We start from the raw sequence: 17119 nt of genomic DNA on the forward strand, positions 1-17119 counted from the left end.
TGAGCCCAGTAGTATAAGACGTGTGTACATATATATTATTAATATAAATGATGTGTCAGTAACTCTAGTCTTGAGCCCTTCTAATAAGTGTTCAAACTTGAGGGAGTACATGTCACTGCGCTTATCATAGCACGGCGGGATTTTACAGGTTCCCATACAGCGTCTTAAGACGCAGTACGAACTGACCGTTCGAAAGGGAACGTACTCGGTTACTTAACGTAACCTCGGTTCCCTGAGATAAGGGAAGGAGTACTGCGTAGACGGCCGTGCTATGGCGCTGACTCGGGTGATCGTCGCTTCAGTCGATTTAACCTGACGTTTTTGACAGTTACAGCGTATTTTATATGCCCCTTTCGCGGGCTCTTGCGCTCAGCTTCGCGGGCTTTGTGCCCATTGGTTCGCTCAGATTACGCTGTTCTGCCATTGGTTCATGCAGTTCCCACTGGCCAGCCAATAGCGTGCGAGATGTCTCGACACTGTTTTGACTGGGCAGTAGCACTGCGTGATTTTACAATTACTTCAGTATATTCGAGAGTAGGAGAACCTACCCATACAGCGTCTTAAGACGCAGTACTCCTTCCCTTATCTCAGGGAACCGAGGTTACGTTAAGTAACCGAGTACGTTATTGCTCTTATAGTTGTACGTTAGATTTCTTTATGGAAAGTTATGAGGAGATAATGTTTATTGATTATATATTTTCAAAGCTGTGCAGCAGTACCGTTAGCTATAAACTAAAAGTTTCATTATTCTCTTATTAATTTGTCTGTTATTAACCTGATCATTCACAATGTGTATTTTTTTTTAAATACAGATCTACATCGAGCACACACTTCATGCAGTATAGGTATTGTGAATACACCTGCACCTGTATTGGCATTGGCACCCAGGACGACATGTAACTTACCACTGTTGTGATTGAGTGTGCCTGCACGTTCAATACACCAGGTATGTTGAAAACTCGTCCACATCATAGACCGTAAAAAAATATGGACGACGCGACTTCATTGACTTCCGCTGACCAAAGTTGAAGCTTTCATAGGCCCGCTCACGGCGCTGACATCTTGGGACCGAGTCTGCGCAGTAGCGATCTCGGGACCGGAGTTGCGCAGTAGAGAACAGGAAGTAGAGGCGCGATTATCAAAAGCCCGCCCACACTCTCGCAGATGCAGAACAATTCATTATGTTGGTGTGAAATAAACAGTTATGAAAGTGTAGAAATTAAAGCTAAAGCTCCAATCTCCTCCCAAAAATCCAGAAAAAAGTCCGTTAGTGCCTCAGTGACAAGTTCATTCAGAGAACCCGTCAATCTCAGCTGTCAATCATGACGTCACACCCCTCGTTTTTATAGCATCAAATAACTCACTAAAACTAAACTTATTTAAAAAACGAACACTTGAAATGAAATTATTGTAATAAAAACTGCCTAAAATGACAGAAACCATCTTTAGGAAACAATTATTTGAAGTGTAATTAAATTGTTTAGTGTGTCTCGCGCCCATTCTAATACATGGAGAGGCGGGGTTTAGGAGCTATACTGGGACCGGCCACCGGGGGGCGATCGAGGCGCGAAAGCTTCAATTTCTGACTGAAGCACTACAGGCTTGGTCCACATACATAGGGTCCACAAATTCTTGTCCTCCCAGTTCAGAGCTAAGTTGCACGCTATTCAACTAACCTGGTTGTTTTTAGACTTTAACATTCAGATATTTTATCCCACTCCCTCAGGTTTCTTCCAAAGGATCACTTGTGTGGACCTCAAAACAACAAAATGGATTTCATGACCTCTAATAACAAACATAGCAACTCCATCATCATAATGTATCGGTCAGAGAATAAACAACACCTTGCAGATGAGATGAAGGCTATCCTGGAATATTTTGATATGCAGGTATGATTACTAAACATATAAATGCCTTGGAGTTAGTGGTAATGTTAATGTGTCATTTTGTCTTCTCAAGTACCTGAAGAGATATACCGTTGTCAGTTTTTGTGGAATTTTTGCCCCCTTCATTTCTGATACTCTTCCCATCCCTAAAACATTTTCAGTGACACTCAATGATTATATGAAGTAATCATGCAGAAGTAAATCATCATGAATACAATTATTTATTTATTTCTTGCAGACATCCTATGACACTACAGCTCGACAGGGACTGCCCTTGTACCTTTAGGGAGTGTGACACAATATCTAAGACCTGTCTGGTAGGTTGTCAACTATTGTTTCTCTCATATTATCATTGATCACCATTATTTATTAAATGGTTGGTTAATATTTAAATAATAGTTTTCCTCAAGTTTTTACAAGTTTTAAGTTTTGTTTGCAAGAGTGTATTTGAGCTTTGATTTTTAAATTTACACAATCAACCATTTTTGTTTAATATACTTCTTAGGATGTGCATATAACCAGCGTTACTGGGCATCCTTGAAGTCATGGAGGACAACCTCTCGCTGTAAACAAAGACATGTCTAAGCTTCAGCATCTTCTTGGAGGAAATTGTGGTCATAGAGGACCTATCTGACCTTCCCACTGCTTTCACGGTACTCTTTGGACTTCTATACGCTTAAAGGGATAGTTCACCCAAAAATGAAATTACTGTCATCATTTACTGACCCTCAAGTTGTTCCAAACTGTATGAGTTTCTGTCTTCTGTTGAACACAAAAGAAAATATTTTGAAGAATGTCTGTACCAAAGAGTTGATGGGCCCCATAGTTAGTGCTGGGCGGTATACCGGTTCATACCGAATACCGGTATTTATTTTTGTTATGATATGAATTTTGATGATACCGCAATACCGGTATGTCGCTTAAACAACGTTCGGAACGCGGCGCAGCGCGTCATTGTTTGAGAGGGGACACATTTCACTGTTGCACTGTACTAGTGAGAGCACTGAGCAGTCAGAGCACCGCTGAGATCACATTACAGAATCCGAGATCGCCTCCTATACCCTCATTCACTATTCCCTACGTTATCACTTTATTTGAAGGAGTGAATGAAAATGAGTGCGTGAAGTCGGACAACCGTTGTGTGTACATCAGCTGTACACTCGTTATCGCGGTGCGATGTGGGATAGAATGAGTGCACTCAATAACGTCCACTATGGTTTCGGACACCACTAAGTGCTGTCCCCTCCAAATAATGCCCTATTTGAGGTTAAAAGGGGCGATTTCGGATTCAGCCCTTGATCACAGTGCAGAATTCAAACTACACGCGGCGCGCGCGAGAGAGCGGTTTCTGCGCGGAGCACCGTGATGAGATTAACAACGCTCACCACATGGGTCATATATCTGATATAGACCAGAGCGAGCGCGTTTAAGTTTTTTATGGACATATTTCATATACTATAGTGCCTTAAACGTGAACTCGAAGCGTGTGTGCGCACATATTTCATCACGTCTTCTTCAAATGAAATGTGCACTGATTTGGCTTCACTGAACCATCTGATCACGACACGATGGATTATTCTGCCATACAAAAGACAATGAATGATGTAAGTTAATAAATAAACTGACAATTCAAAGAAGAATTGGCAAAAAAGTAACTGCTTTATTATTTCTGTGTTTCTGAAGTGTGTCATTTGTTCAGAGAGTGCTCTTAATGTATTACAAATATCCGCGTTTCTCCCTCGTTTTGGCCGTTTGTTGTTATATAGGATTTTTATAACAACAATATAAGATTTTGTAAATGCTCACCGTGCCCTCAACTCTGTTTATTTTCTCTCCGTGGTCATATTTTAATATTCATGTGCCTGTAAAGAGTGTGTTGCAGGTCTGTGTTTTATTGGTTGTCTCTCCATAGCATTATTTTGTGGGGCTTTGCAAACCTGTATTAACTCTAGTGTGGAATTCTTCTACAATTCTCTCGTCATGACAGTAAAATAGGGTATTCTAGTCAATCTACTGCAGTATTTCCTCTCTCAATCAGTAGAAAATGTGATTAACACCCGGTCATGCATAGCAGGGGAAAAAATACCGTCATATACCGTGAAACCGATATAATTTAGAAAAATACCGTGATATACATTTTTGGTCATACCGCCCAGCACTACCCATAGTTTTATTCCCAGTCCCTACTATGTGAGACAGTGGGTGCTGTCAACTGTTTGATTACCAACATTATTTAAAATATCTTCTTTTGTGTTCAGCAGAAGGAAGACACTCACAGGTTTGGAACAACTTGAGAGACCTTCAGACTGGCGTATGAACTCCATAACAGCTTTCATTGGCCAAGGACTGCCCAGAGGGCATTTGATTGACATGTTAAGCAACCAATCACAGTTTGTTTTGTTCAACGTTATGTTACAATGTCGATGTCCCTACAATAACAGACCAGCGTGTAAAAAATCTTGGATGCATTTTAAAGAGTCTATGTTGTAAACTTCACATTGAAAATTCAGTATTTAGTTGATCATGATAAGTGCTTATTGTCACAGTTGTAAACATGTTTCGTCTTCCAATGAGGTGGTTTGTTGTCACAATGGCCAATGGTTAAAAAACGTGACACATCTCCCTGAAATCCTGTAGAATTCAACCAATCAGATGACAACTTCAAAGCTACTGAAGAGTTCATGTGAAATTTTTACCTAGGAAACTTGTATTTACAATCATTTCAAGAGCACGCGAAGGCAGCATAAAACTATATGCCCCCTATACAATTAAATAGGGTATTATTTGAAGTGGACAGCTGTTTGTAGTGGTGTCAGAAACCATAGTGGACGTTATCGAGTGCAATCATTCTATGCAACGCAATTATGAGTGTACAGCCGAATTCACTCACTCGTTTTCATTCACTCCTTCAAGTGAACTGTATTAGTGGACTAACATAGAGAAGGATTGAGGTTTTAGGGAGCGTTTTTGGATTCAGCCTAAATGTGTTGAAAGTCACGGTAATGGTAAAGGATGTGACTTTTCAGAAACGCGCTCAAAGCAGTTGACCAATCACAACACACTGGTTCAGCTGACCAATCAGACCACGTTACGCATTTCAGAAGGATGGACTTCAGAGAGACCCACTGGACTTCATAAACAGAGCGTTACAGACAGACTGGGAAAAGAGGTACTGCAACAATGTAAAATACGTTAAAAATAAGGTGATTTTTGAACATTCAAACATGAAAACCTATTCTAGACCCCAAAAACAAAATCAAGACGTTATAAAGAGGCATAATATGGCATCTTTAAGTTTAGTTTACTAAAAGCAAAAAATTATATATTTACTTCTTGTTTATTGAACAGTTTGATAAAAGAAACCTAATTCTCGCAATCAGTGTTGGGGAAAGTTACTTTGAAAATGCATTACAATATTGCGTTACTCCCTTAAAAAGTAACTAAATTAGTTACTTGGTTACTTTTTAGCAAAAGTAATGCGGTTACTTTTGTGTTACTTTTTTCCTCACCTGGGCTGGGCTTGTTTTATAACAAAAAAAAGTAATTTTTTGTGTAAATATAAAGACCTTCAAAATTTCACCAAAATTGAAATAATAAGCCTTAGGCTTATAATTGATTGGAGGTTTGCATATGTATTCTGATTTTGCATTTGACTGATTTGATTCAATTTGAGGAGTACTGAATCTTTATTGTGCAAGTGAGATGAATAAATGCTCACATTTATTCTAGAACTACAATAATAGTTTACACAGAACGCCTCTGCACTTACTCTCGGGAGAGCTGTCAGTCAAATAAATGTGAAAAATATTTTGGTGTAAATCTTAAAAGTAATGCTTTACTAGTTACTTGAAAAAGTAATCTGATTACGTAATTCAAGCTACTTGTAATGTGTTACCCTCAACACTGCTCGTAATTGTATAGAAATATGCTTTTTTATACATACAACAAAGATATTTTTCATCCATAGTTAGCATACTGAATTATCTTTGTATGAGCACAATGATCCATCAGAGCATCTGTTTGATAAGTGCCTGCATCCAGGCCCTGCCTTTGCTCCTGGCATTAGTATGGTGGCACTCGTCTGTGATCTGGGCAGCCTCTTTAAAAGAGGACACAAAGAACTGCTAGTTCCATCAGAAGGGCCTCTTCCAGATGGCAGCCCCAGCACAATGGATTCTGCCTTCATCTAACCTTTAATGATCTACATCTGAGATGGTCTGCTGTGTTGAAGGGGTAGGATTTTTTGCACCATGTGACTATTGTAACACCAGTGAGCAAACTGAGTAAAAGATTAAAAAGAGAAGGCTATGATGGAAACAATGTTATAAAGGAATTAACATTTAACAAAGGTTCATAGATTCTCTCAGGGCAGTGAAGACTTGTAATACTTCATTACAGTTAATTGGAATGGAAGTTCTTTATTTTTGGCAGTCTTCATGTTGCCATGGTATCACCATAGCAATAACATTAGATGACAGCAAAGTATGGAGTAAACTGATGAAAATATAATCTACAGTGCTGTGAATTAAAATTAATCATCTGAAGCCTTTCAGGCCAATGTGACAAAATGAGCAAAGATTAAAATGTGTCAAACCATAATAGGGCAGAAGGTGAGAAGTAATAATGAAATTATAATGATAAGATTTCATAATTAAGGTCCTGATAAGAATCAATATGCCCAGGACACTGAAATGCTATATTTTTCAAACCACATATGGCTCCTGGTGTGCCCTACATGACTCTTTTTTTCTAGAGACTTTACCAAAGCACTGAAGGATAAACATTTTAAACACATATACTGTATATACCAAGAAAATAATTTCCCCTCCTTAAATTGCAAATTCAACTGGATAGTTTCAAATAATCAAATGAAATAAGATTATACAAAGATATATATTTAGGAGACTGAACTCCTGTACTGCAACCTTGTTCGGCTTGAATTATCTAAAAAAAAAATCTAAATATTGAGAAAATCACCTTTAAAGTTGTCCAAATGAAGTCCTTAGCAATGCATGTTACTAATAATAATAACATTTTGATACATTTACGGTAGGACATTTACAAAATATCTTCATGGAACATGATCTTTACTTAATATCTCTAATGATTTTTGGCTTAAAAGAAAAACTGATAATTTTCCCCCATACAATGTTGGCATCAAAAATATACCTGTGCGACACCTTTAGGAGTCTTCCCGTTGGGAAGTGCACCATTCAACGAACAGAGTTATATAAAAAAATGTCCTGGCTCTTCCAAGCTTTATAATGGCAGTGAATGTTGCCCTGTTAAAAGTCCATAAAAGTTCATCTATATCCATCATAACTGCTCCACACAAACTGTTCAACACAACGTACACAATGCCACACTGAAGGCAATTCTAAAACAGCTAGAAGGTTTTTAGTTTGTAAAGATTGATTGATTGATTGATTGATTGATTGATTGATTGATTGATTGATTGATTGATTGATTGATTGATTGGTTGGTTGGTTGGTTGATTGATTGATTGATTGATTGATTGATTGATCCCTAAGAGAAACCCAGGACCAATTAAGCACAGTCAACCACTTGAGTGTGACTCATTTAGCACTGAACATACTCTAAAAGATAGAGCACAGAAGGGTCTCGCTCTCTCTCACACATGCACTGTGCAGTTCCTCTGTGCAAGACCCTAGAATCAGTGCTAATTACCACACATTAGCGGTAATTCACACAGCTGTCAGTGAGGCTGCTGCATGGGACACACATATTAAACTGTGTTAATACTCCTCCAGAATCCAGACAAGGGCAGTTATGCTATATTTGGCAACACTGTTGGTTTTATCAACACTATCTCACGACCAATTCGTACATATCTGTACGAGGTGGCTAATTCATACAAATTCATACAACCTCACTGCAGTGATGGGTAGGTTTAGGGACTGGGTTTGAGTTTAGGTAATTTGTACGAAATCATACAAATTAGCCACCTCGTAAAATATATAAGAATTACCATGAGATTGGGTTGGTTTTATATGGAGTTTAAGGTCCAAACACCACATAATGCATAGCGAAGAAAATGTACGATGGCTTTAGGACTGAATGCCAACTTATAAGAGGACATCCAGTAATCAATTTAATTGGAGTGGATGGGTGTGGCGAGCAGCGAGGCTGAGGGACCGTGAGAACGGGACGAGGCTGCGGCCATTATTATTATGATGATGAGCGCCAGCTGCGTGCCGCATTGGCCTTGTGTCTCACGGAGGAGTGACGGGAGTATAAAGGAGGAGAGACGACAGTGAAGGACGAGAGAGGACCAGGGGCCCGTTCTTTGTACGTTGCTTATTACATCTGAGATGATTTGACAGATCCCAGATCTTTTAATCGTGATAACTGATCTCTGGCTAATTTGGTTCTTCAAACGAATTTGCGGATTGGATTAAAATATCTGGATTAAATGATCTAAGATCACTGCGCGTTCTTGTGTTCCCTGAAGAGGGCAGATGCATCGATACTCGAAACCACGATCAGCAATGCAGCGATTGGCTGGCGTCAAGACAGCAACGCAATGTCATCATATAATTAAAAAATCCACCTGGCAAAAAACTTGACAAATTATACAATAAAAACCCCACGAATTTCTGGACCTTTATAAGGAAACAGCCAAACCACCAAACCAACATAAAAGTTATTGTAGATAAATGATAAATGTTTTTTGTTTTTTTAACATGATTACCAATTATTTATATTCACGATTTTATACAGTATTTGTACACCCTTTACATTTTTATTTCAATGTTGTAATTTAATTTTTAATTTAATTTGGAGCAGATTTGTAACGTGACAGTATTAAAGGAGCTGTATGTAGGACTGTGGCCAAAACTGGTACTGCAATCACTTTCAAATTACTGTAGACCGGTGTATCCCCTCTCCCTCTCCCCCTCCCCTGACTCGAGGTTGCCAGCTAGGCTGCAGGATGCAGCAGGAACGTAGGCTGCTACACGGAGCTTTCAATGGCAAGTGACGTGTCGTACACAGTAAGTTTTTTTTCTTTCTGTTAATTATGTTTATGCTTCAAGAGCGATGTTTTGTGAAGTAATTATGAATCGCAAAAATTTACTAATGGCGATTAGCCAAATATAATCGTAAATATGAACGCTCGTATGTGACAGTACATTCCCACATGAAAAAATACTATAGTAAAATTACAGCAAAGCTAAATAACATTAGCAATGGTCATACAGGTCCACTTGCAGCATGTTTTGTCCACTATATATGCGAAGAACGAATGAGGAATAATTTTTACTGAGGTAACGTTAGGCTACAGTCTCAAATACGTTTTCACATTGCCATATATAGGCGTGCTAATGTTGTTTTCCTCAGCGTCCCAGCATAATGACAGAGAAACGGGCTCTGATAATGCATTACTAATGTTAGCAATGACGACTCGCCGTTTTTATTTACCAAACAATTCCTTAACGTTACCTTTTCAATTCAATGACCCACCTCCTCCATCTGCGCTAACCTAACGTTACTTTGCACGAACATGCATAACTTTGTTCGACTGTCATGAATATTTGAAATGTCCATTTACATTAAGTACAAGTTAGCCAAACATAGATGAACCTTACCTGTCCAGGAGAAAATTAGCAACGTTGGCATCAGTCTTCAAATTATTCTCCGTTTTCAGCCGTCTCCATCTTTCAAAGGCATCTCTTATACAAATCCTTGTTTTATCTCGGACACTGTCACAACGTTTTTCTGATTCATAACGAGGTCGTTTAGGTTTCGTAAAGTTAGACATTGTTTATCCAAAAAGTTTGTAGCTGCAGCTGTGGTAACTAGAGCAGAGCTGGCAACCCGAATGCAGAAACACTACTGACTTCGTGATTGGTAGATAGGTGGAGGGTGGCGCTTCAGACATGACACAACATGTCAACATCAACATCAGTTGATAGTCGGGGAGCCAAAGTCTCAAAAGCTTAATAAAATGGGTTGAACCTGACATGGTCTGCCATACTTTTTATTTGTGTTTTTTCTGTTAACTTTGACCCTAAGAACCAATAATTGGAGGGTCTGCTCTGCCGGAAATATCGCGAAAAATTTTTTTGGCCATTTTCATGTATGCACCCTTTATTTTTATCAGAAAAATGTGAAAAATGATTTTTTTCCTCAAATCCTCAGTGGGTTGGGTAGGCTGTTAATAAATGCATTCCAGATACACAGAACACATGTGCTGACAACATCCACTGAAAAAATAACTCTTAAAACACATTTCTACATGATTTTGCATCAATTTAATGCAAGAAATAGGCGTTTTCTCACTTTTTTTCTAATATTTCAATCTTTACTTTATTGGCAATCAACTATTCCCCCAAGTTATGACATCAGTCAATATGCCATTCTTTTCACCAAATAGTATACTCATTCCACAGAAAAATGTATAAAAATCCAATCAAAATCAATGGATCTGTGATGATTTCACTACTAGTTGGCGATCAACAAGCTCAGAACCTCAATAGAATTTTAAGCTACTCTCAAAATTATGAAAAACATGCTGGATATTTAGCATCATGGCACACTTATGATCTTAGTAATTTGAATGAGTTTGGAACAGCCAACAAACGGTAACCAACGGTTACCAACGGACTTCGAAGCTGCTCATCATTGTCTGTGGTATGTGACAGGTCTGCCCCAGCATTTTGGGAAAAGAACGGTAGGCCTAATATGGATATTGTAATGGTAATTAACTGAAAGGACCACGCCAGTCTTCAAACAAGTATATATCTGTTGATTCCTCATCCCAAACGTATCCCTGTAGCAGCAGCAGAATTCATTCTCTACTAGTTTACTTAGCTAGCTTTAGCCGTTTTAGCTAATTTTGGTGGTTTCTTTAAACGGCCATAAGGAATGGGGTATTTTTTTTTAAAGTACGTCTACGACTGCTCCCTGCCGGTCAGCCGCTTCAGGGGGTCGGGAACGAGGCTCGGTTGACACCCGAGGCCAACCTCGAGAGGCTGGTTCCCTTAGCAGATTATCTCGGTGCATGGTTATGCCTTCCGAATATATCTTATATTACCCTCTCCTCAAGTTCAACTGGTTGGTCTGGACTGCAGTGGTCCCAGAGCAGGTTCGGGTAAGGGAACAGGAAGTTCACTCTTAGTTGGTAAAGGAGGCCATAGAAAGTGTTCCTCCGCCAGACAAGGAGTACGGGTTCTACAGCCGGTACTTCATAGTTCCCAAGAAGGATGGGGGGGGGGGGGGGTTGCATCCAATTTTAGATCTGAGGTACTTGAATCGTTCTCTGAGGAGATGCAGATTTGAGATGCTCACAATTCCAACCATCGTAAGTCAGATCCAGTTTGAGGACTGGTTTGTCACGATACTTCCATGTATCCATCCTTCAGGAAGTTCCTGAGGTTTGTTTTCGGGGGGTGAAGCATACCATTATCAGGTTCTTTAGTTTGGCCTGGCTTTTCCCCCTCGCATGTTCACCAAGTGCATGGATGCATGGGTGCATGGAGTCTCAGAGGCATCCGTGTACTGAACTACATCGACGACTGGCTCATATTGGCCCAGTCGCGAGTAGTGGCAGTTCGGCATTGAGATGTCGTCCTTGGCCTTCTTGGCACATAAATTGCCTTAAAATGCTGGCTGTCTACAAAGCTCTGAGGAGCTTTTTCCCGGACCTCCGCGGCCACCATGTCTCATATCTAATTCATCAAGGGGGTCTGAGGTCGCAGTGGTCAGCCCTCTATGCAGACTGGCACACCAGATCCTCCTGTGGTCCCAAGGGAGACTGTTGAGCGATATATGTCCCCGGGGACCAAAATCAGGGAACAGACGTCCTGTCAAGGCAGGGGCTGAGGCCTGGGGAGTAGCGACTTTACCCAGAGGTGGTGAAAGCCATGTGCGAGAGGTTCGGCCCAGTGGAAGTGGATCTGTTCGCGTCTCGAGAGACATCCCACTGCCCTCTGTGGTTTTCTCTCAAGTGCAGACGTGGCTGCTGCGTCTATGCATTTCCCCCGTTCACTCTGCTCCCGGGAGTCTTGGAGCGGGTCTGCCAAGAAGTGATCAGCCTACTTTTAATAGCAACCTGCTGGCCGACCCAGGTATGGTTATCGAACATCGTAGCACTGCTAGCAGGCCTCCCGTCTCAGGCAGGGGGCACAATATTTCACCCCCGGCCAGAGCTGTGGAACCTTTGGGTCTGGCCCCTGAGGGGGCCTGGTACCTAGAGGCGGGCCTATAGGCATGTGTAGTTGAGACCTTACTCAGCTCCAGGGCTCCTTCCACGAGGAGATAGTACAGCATGAAGTGGAATGTGTTTTCCACTTGGTGTAGAGAGCGTTAGGTGGACCCAGTCAATTGCCCAGTGGCTTCAGTGCTGGAGTTCGTCCAAGATGGTTTCTCCGCCGGTCTTACCCCATCCACACTTAAGGTGTACGTGGCTTCCATTGCAGCTTTCCACTCGTCTGTAGGTGATGGGCCTCGGGGTAAGCACCATTTGGTTGTATGTTTCCTCCATGGAGCTCGGAGGATGAGGACTGCGACTTAGTCCAGAGTCCCAACTTGGGATCTGGCAGTGGTTCTGGAAGGGTTGTCTGCGGCTCCCTTCGAACCGAGTCGGATGAGGCAAAGAACCTGACCTTTAACCCTCTCGAGTCGGCAATCACGCCGGGGTGATTGGCTTGCTTTTTTTCTTATCAGTGCCAAAGAGACTCAAATAACTGTCGTTTTTTATCATTCAGGCAAGTGTCATACATCATTATAATCTGTTAAATTCTATTTTTTTTACTACAGTCACAATAAAAACAAATGGTTGTGCTTTTTGCAAAATAAAGAAATCAAACATGATGCGCAATCTGCAGCCTCTCTGTCAAAGACGTTCATTCAGATAGTCTTCCGAAAATGACCTCTATCTTATTGAATACTTGTCTGACAAACATGAGCCATAAGTCTAAAGAAACGCTGAAATGTCAGGTTTTAAACACTGTAAACCAAATCAAAAACAAATATTCTGTGTTTATGTAATCCGTTTGAAAGCAGATCAATGTTAGTTGTTCTTGAGCGGCTCATTATAGACTAATGCGACCACGGCCACGAAGCATGCGCTCTATTGAGATTCAAATACTGAGGCGACGCCCACACACACATCAGCTCAAACACATTGTGCACGAGGGCGCACTGAAGAAGATATCTTCTTCATGCATGATATATATCTGCATGATATATATCATGCATGATATATATATATACCTGACATATATATGATATGTATATGTCAGGTATCACCATGTGACATTGACATAAACAGCTTCCAGAAATCGCTCTAACAATGTTAGACTAACATGCAGATAGACAAGTTTGAAGATAATAAACACACAATTGCAACAATATATGGCTTATCTGTGTTATTTATACCATGTTGGGTGTTTTCATAATAGATTATATATATAATGCAATGCTACTCGAGCTTTAATAATTATGCAGAATATTGTAAAATATATTTTCTGTCTGATTTTTTGATCCAAAGCCAAATGAGATCACATAAGGTTATTTAAAACAATTGGTGTAATAAATCATAAATTATAGTTTAATAAATCATAAATTCTTGTGGCAGAGAATATAGATCCTTTGTTCTGTTGCTCTCTGTCACATAGGCCTACCTGAAGCTCATTCATTATGCAGCTCATTAATGCGAGTCCTTTGTTATCTCAGGTGCTATCTCATCATTATTCATTAGATACCACGCCTCCTCGCATATTGGCTTTGTGAAGAGAAACTGTCTTACAAATTTTAAATCAGTGTATTGTTTTATGTGAATGAGTAGGCTCAATGATTCTCACATCAGTATAAAGAAAAAACTCTATGCAAATACAGACAGGAGTCAAAAGTCTTGGGAACAGATATCTATTGTGTGTTTTGAGGCCTTAATTTTAAAACAAATTTTTTTGTTTTTTCAAAATCTGTGCATAAACATTTTTCTCTCAAAAATACAAGCATGTACATACATGTTGCTCACATATTATAGTAGCCCAGTTTGTGCTGAATACAGTGTAATTACACTTTTGCCATTAATGTGTTTATAAGCAACTGAAAAAACACAAATGTCAGAGCATGTCAAAACTTCTAAAGGGCCCCAAAACAGCTCAGACTCCTAGGGGTTAAGGTGGCCTTTCTTCTTGCTATCACTTACTGAGGAGGGTGGGGGACCGGGGTCGGTTACGCCAACTTGCCTGGAGTTTGCCCCTGGCGGAGTTAAGGCCATCTTACTTCCAAGGCCGGGCTATGTGCCCAAGGTGCCATCGAGTGTGGCACGGTCAGTGGTTCTTTAGGCCTTCCATCCTCCACCTCACGTGACGGCGGAAGAAAGGAGACTTCACCTGCTCTGCCCGGTTAGAGCAGAGTTCTGGAAAAAAGAGTTTATCTGGAGAAGTCTTCACAGTGGAGGAAGTCAGACCAGTTGTTGGTGTGCTTTGGCTCATCCAAGAAAGGGCTGCCTGCGCCAAAACAGACAATCAGTAAGTGGATTGTCCAGGCTATAGCCACGACTTATCAGGTGCGTAATTTGCCTTCACTGATAGCCGTGAGGGCTCATTCCAGAGACATGGCATCCTCTGTGGCCCTCCTTTCTGGAATCTCGCTTCAGGAGGATCTGCGAGGCAGCCGGGTGGGCCACCCCGCACACCTTCATTAGATTCTACAATCTGCAACTCCCTGCGACGCCTGGCGCTAGGGTGCTCGCGTCCTAAGTGTGCCTGGGTTCCAGCTTCACACAAGGGTGGGCGTGATTCTCGTGTGGCCTAGTGGGTATTCGTTCCCCAAAGTGTCGTTAGATGCAGTGCGAGTTCCCTCGAAAGGGAACGTCTTTCGAGGGAACTCAGTCGAACAAGGGTTACAGTCGTAACCCGAGATGATTTCTTTCACCTGAATGCACAATATTTCCCATTTGCAGATTTGGTTCTGATCTTATTTTAGGATTAAACAAGAGAGGAGAAGCGTGGAGGAGAGGAGGAGAAGGGAGAGGAGTGAACAGGAGAGAACAGGAGAGGAGTGATGTGAATTGGAGAAGAATGAAGGATGAAGCCTGAGTTCTCAACCAAACAGCTGAAGAGAAACCTGCTCAGTCCCAACTATACTGCTTGCATAATATGTCAGAAAACAGACAGTGACGCTGGTCCTCTTCAGAAACTGACAAATCAAGGCTACCCTTCCCTCCTATATGCTGTAACCAACAAAGGATGATGTCTCATACAGACTTGACAATGGGCTGACACCTCAATGTGACTTTCTGAGGAGGAATACTTTGTGGCACACACAATGTTGTGCGAGGTACACAGATCGTAAAACTGTTGACCAGACGAGGAAAAAAGTTGAAAAGCCAGAAGTCAAGCTCTTTCATCCAGCTCATTTCAATTATTCCATGGTGACAATGCGGGCAGATCAGTAAAGCATGCACGACCAGGGGGAATAGATCCCTCATTTTGATCGCCACTTATGACAGAATGAATGACAGACAGAATGTTTGGGAAAAAGCAAACAAACTTGAAGAGGAAGAGATACTACACAAGATTTGTGGTCCTGATGGAAACAAGTGTACTGATATAATTGCTGAGGTCTTCTGGTAACACAAGGAATGCATGACCAACTACCTGACAAAGAGTCTTCGTTCACAGGAAAGGGCTAGGACTGCCACCACTCCATATGATGCTGCACTGAACCAACTCATATCTAGGATAGATGAGCCCTTTTTCAAAGAGCCATATTCTTAGTTACAGCTTTGAGGGATGAATTCTGTAAATACTTGGAAAGCCATGGAGTTCAGAATGTTACCTCATACAGATGTCAGTCCTTGATTGCCCGCCTTAGAAGGCACAATGAAGTAGGTGGCAATTGTAAAATAATGGAACAGAAAGTATGTTCTAGCCTGAATGTTCCAGCAGAAATTAATGTTGGCTGCATGCTCTCAAATTTGAAGGAACTTTAAGGGTTACTTCAGTGATTTAGCATTAAGCTTTGTATCAGTAGAAACCCGGTAGTATATTCAAATTATGGTACTTTCCCCCTCATATCCCCCTGAGACGAGAGAATTATGGATTTTATTTCTGGAAAAAATCCTCAGATGATGCAAATATCTGAGTTAACACCAGATGACACCATAGTCTCTTCCTACAACACTGCAAAGAGAATATGGAAGGACCTCCAAAACCAATTTAAGCAGATCCTGAAGGAAGCAAGAGAAGCCAGAACAGCTCAAGCCAGTGGAAGTCAGCAGATGCCTGGAAGTATGACTGAAGACCCGTCACTGCAGCTAGAGATATCATACCTGGACGCATCCCGAAGAGTGAGCTCTAACCTGTATAACCACCTGGCATGGATGATAACAGATGCAACTCCACAGTTAGGTGAGGACGACCGGGTGAAAGTCAGTCCCAAGCAGCAAGAACAAGTTCTCAACCTTGCCCAGGATGTCTGCCAAGCAGTTGCCAAGATCACAACACTCTTCCATTGGGAGAACAGGGTTATGTTGAAATTAAAAAAGATGCCTAGACCATGATGTTTAATAATGTGGACATTAACAACCATGTTAAATATCCAGTATGTCTATCGGAATTTTTAAAAGGTAGCCTAAAATGCTATTGAGGTTCTGAGCTTGTTGATCGCCAACCAGTAGTGAAATCATCACAGATCCATTGATTTTGGTTGGATTTTTATAATTTTTTCTGTGGAATGAGTATACTATTTGGTGAAAAGAATGGCATATTGACAGATGTCATAACTTGGGGAAATAGTTGATTGTCAATGAAGTAAAGATGAAAATACTGGGAAAAAAAGTGAGAAAACGTCTCGGTTACGTATGTAACCCTCGTTCCCTGAAGGAGGGAACGGAGACGTACGTCGGAACTGACCGACGAATTGGGATCTGATCTCAGAGACCAATCTACTTCGAGTGTATTAAAAACGAGCCAATGGAGATTGGCATGCGATCCACGCATTCCACGCACCGCCCCGCAGCGCGGGTATAAATAAGGAAGTGGAATGCTTGATCATTGCTTTTTTCTGCTGAGGAGCCGAACTAGTGACTCGGCCCCCTAGCGGAAGCACAGCACCTGGCGACGGGACGTACGTCTCCGTTCCCTCCTTCAGGGAACGAGGGTTACATACGTAACCGAGACGTTCCCTTTCAGTCGGTCACGTTCGACGTACGTCGGAACTGACCGACGAATTGGGATCCCTACCAAAACGCCAGGGCG

This window comes from Gobio gobio, assembly GCF_949357685.1.
Source record: "Gobio gobio genome assembly, chromosome: 6".
Taxonomy (NCBI): Eukaryota; Metazoa; Chordata; class Actinopteri; order Cypriniformes; family Gobionidae; genus Gobio; species Gobio gobio.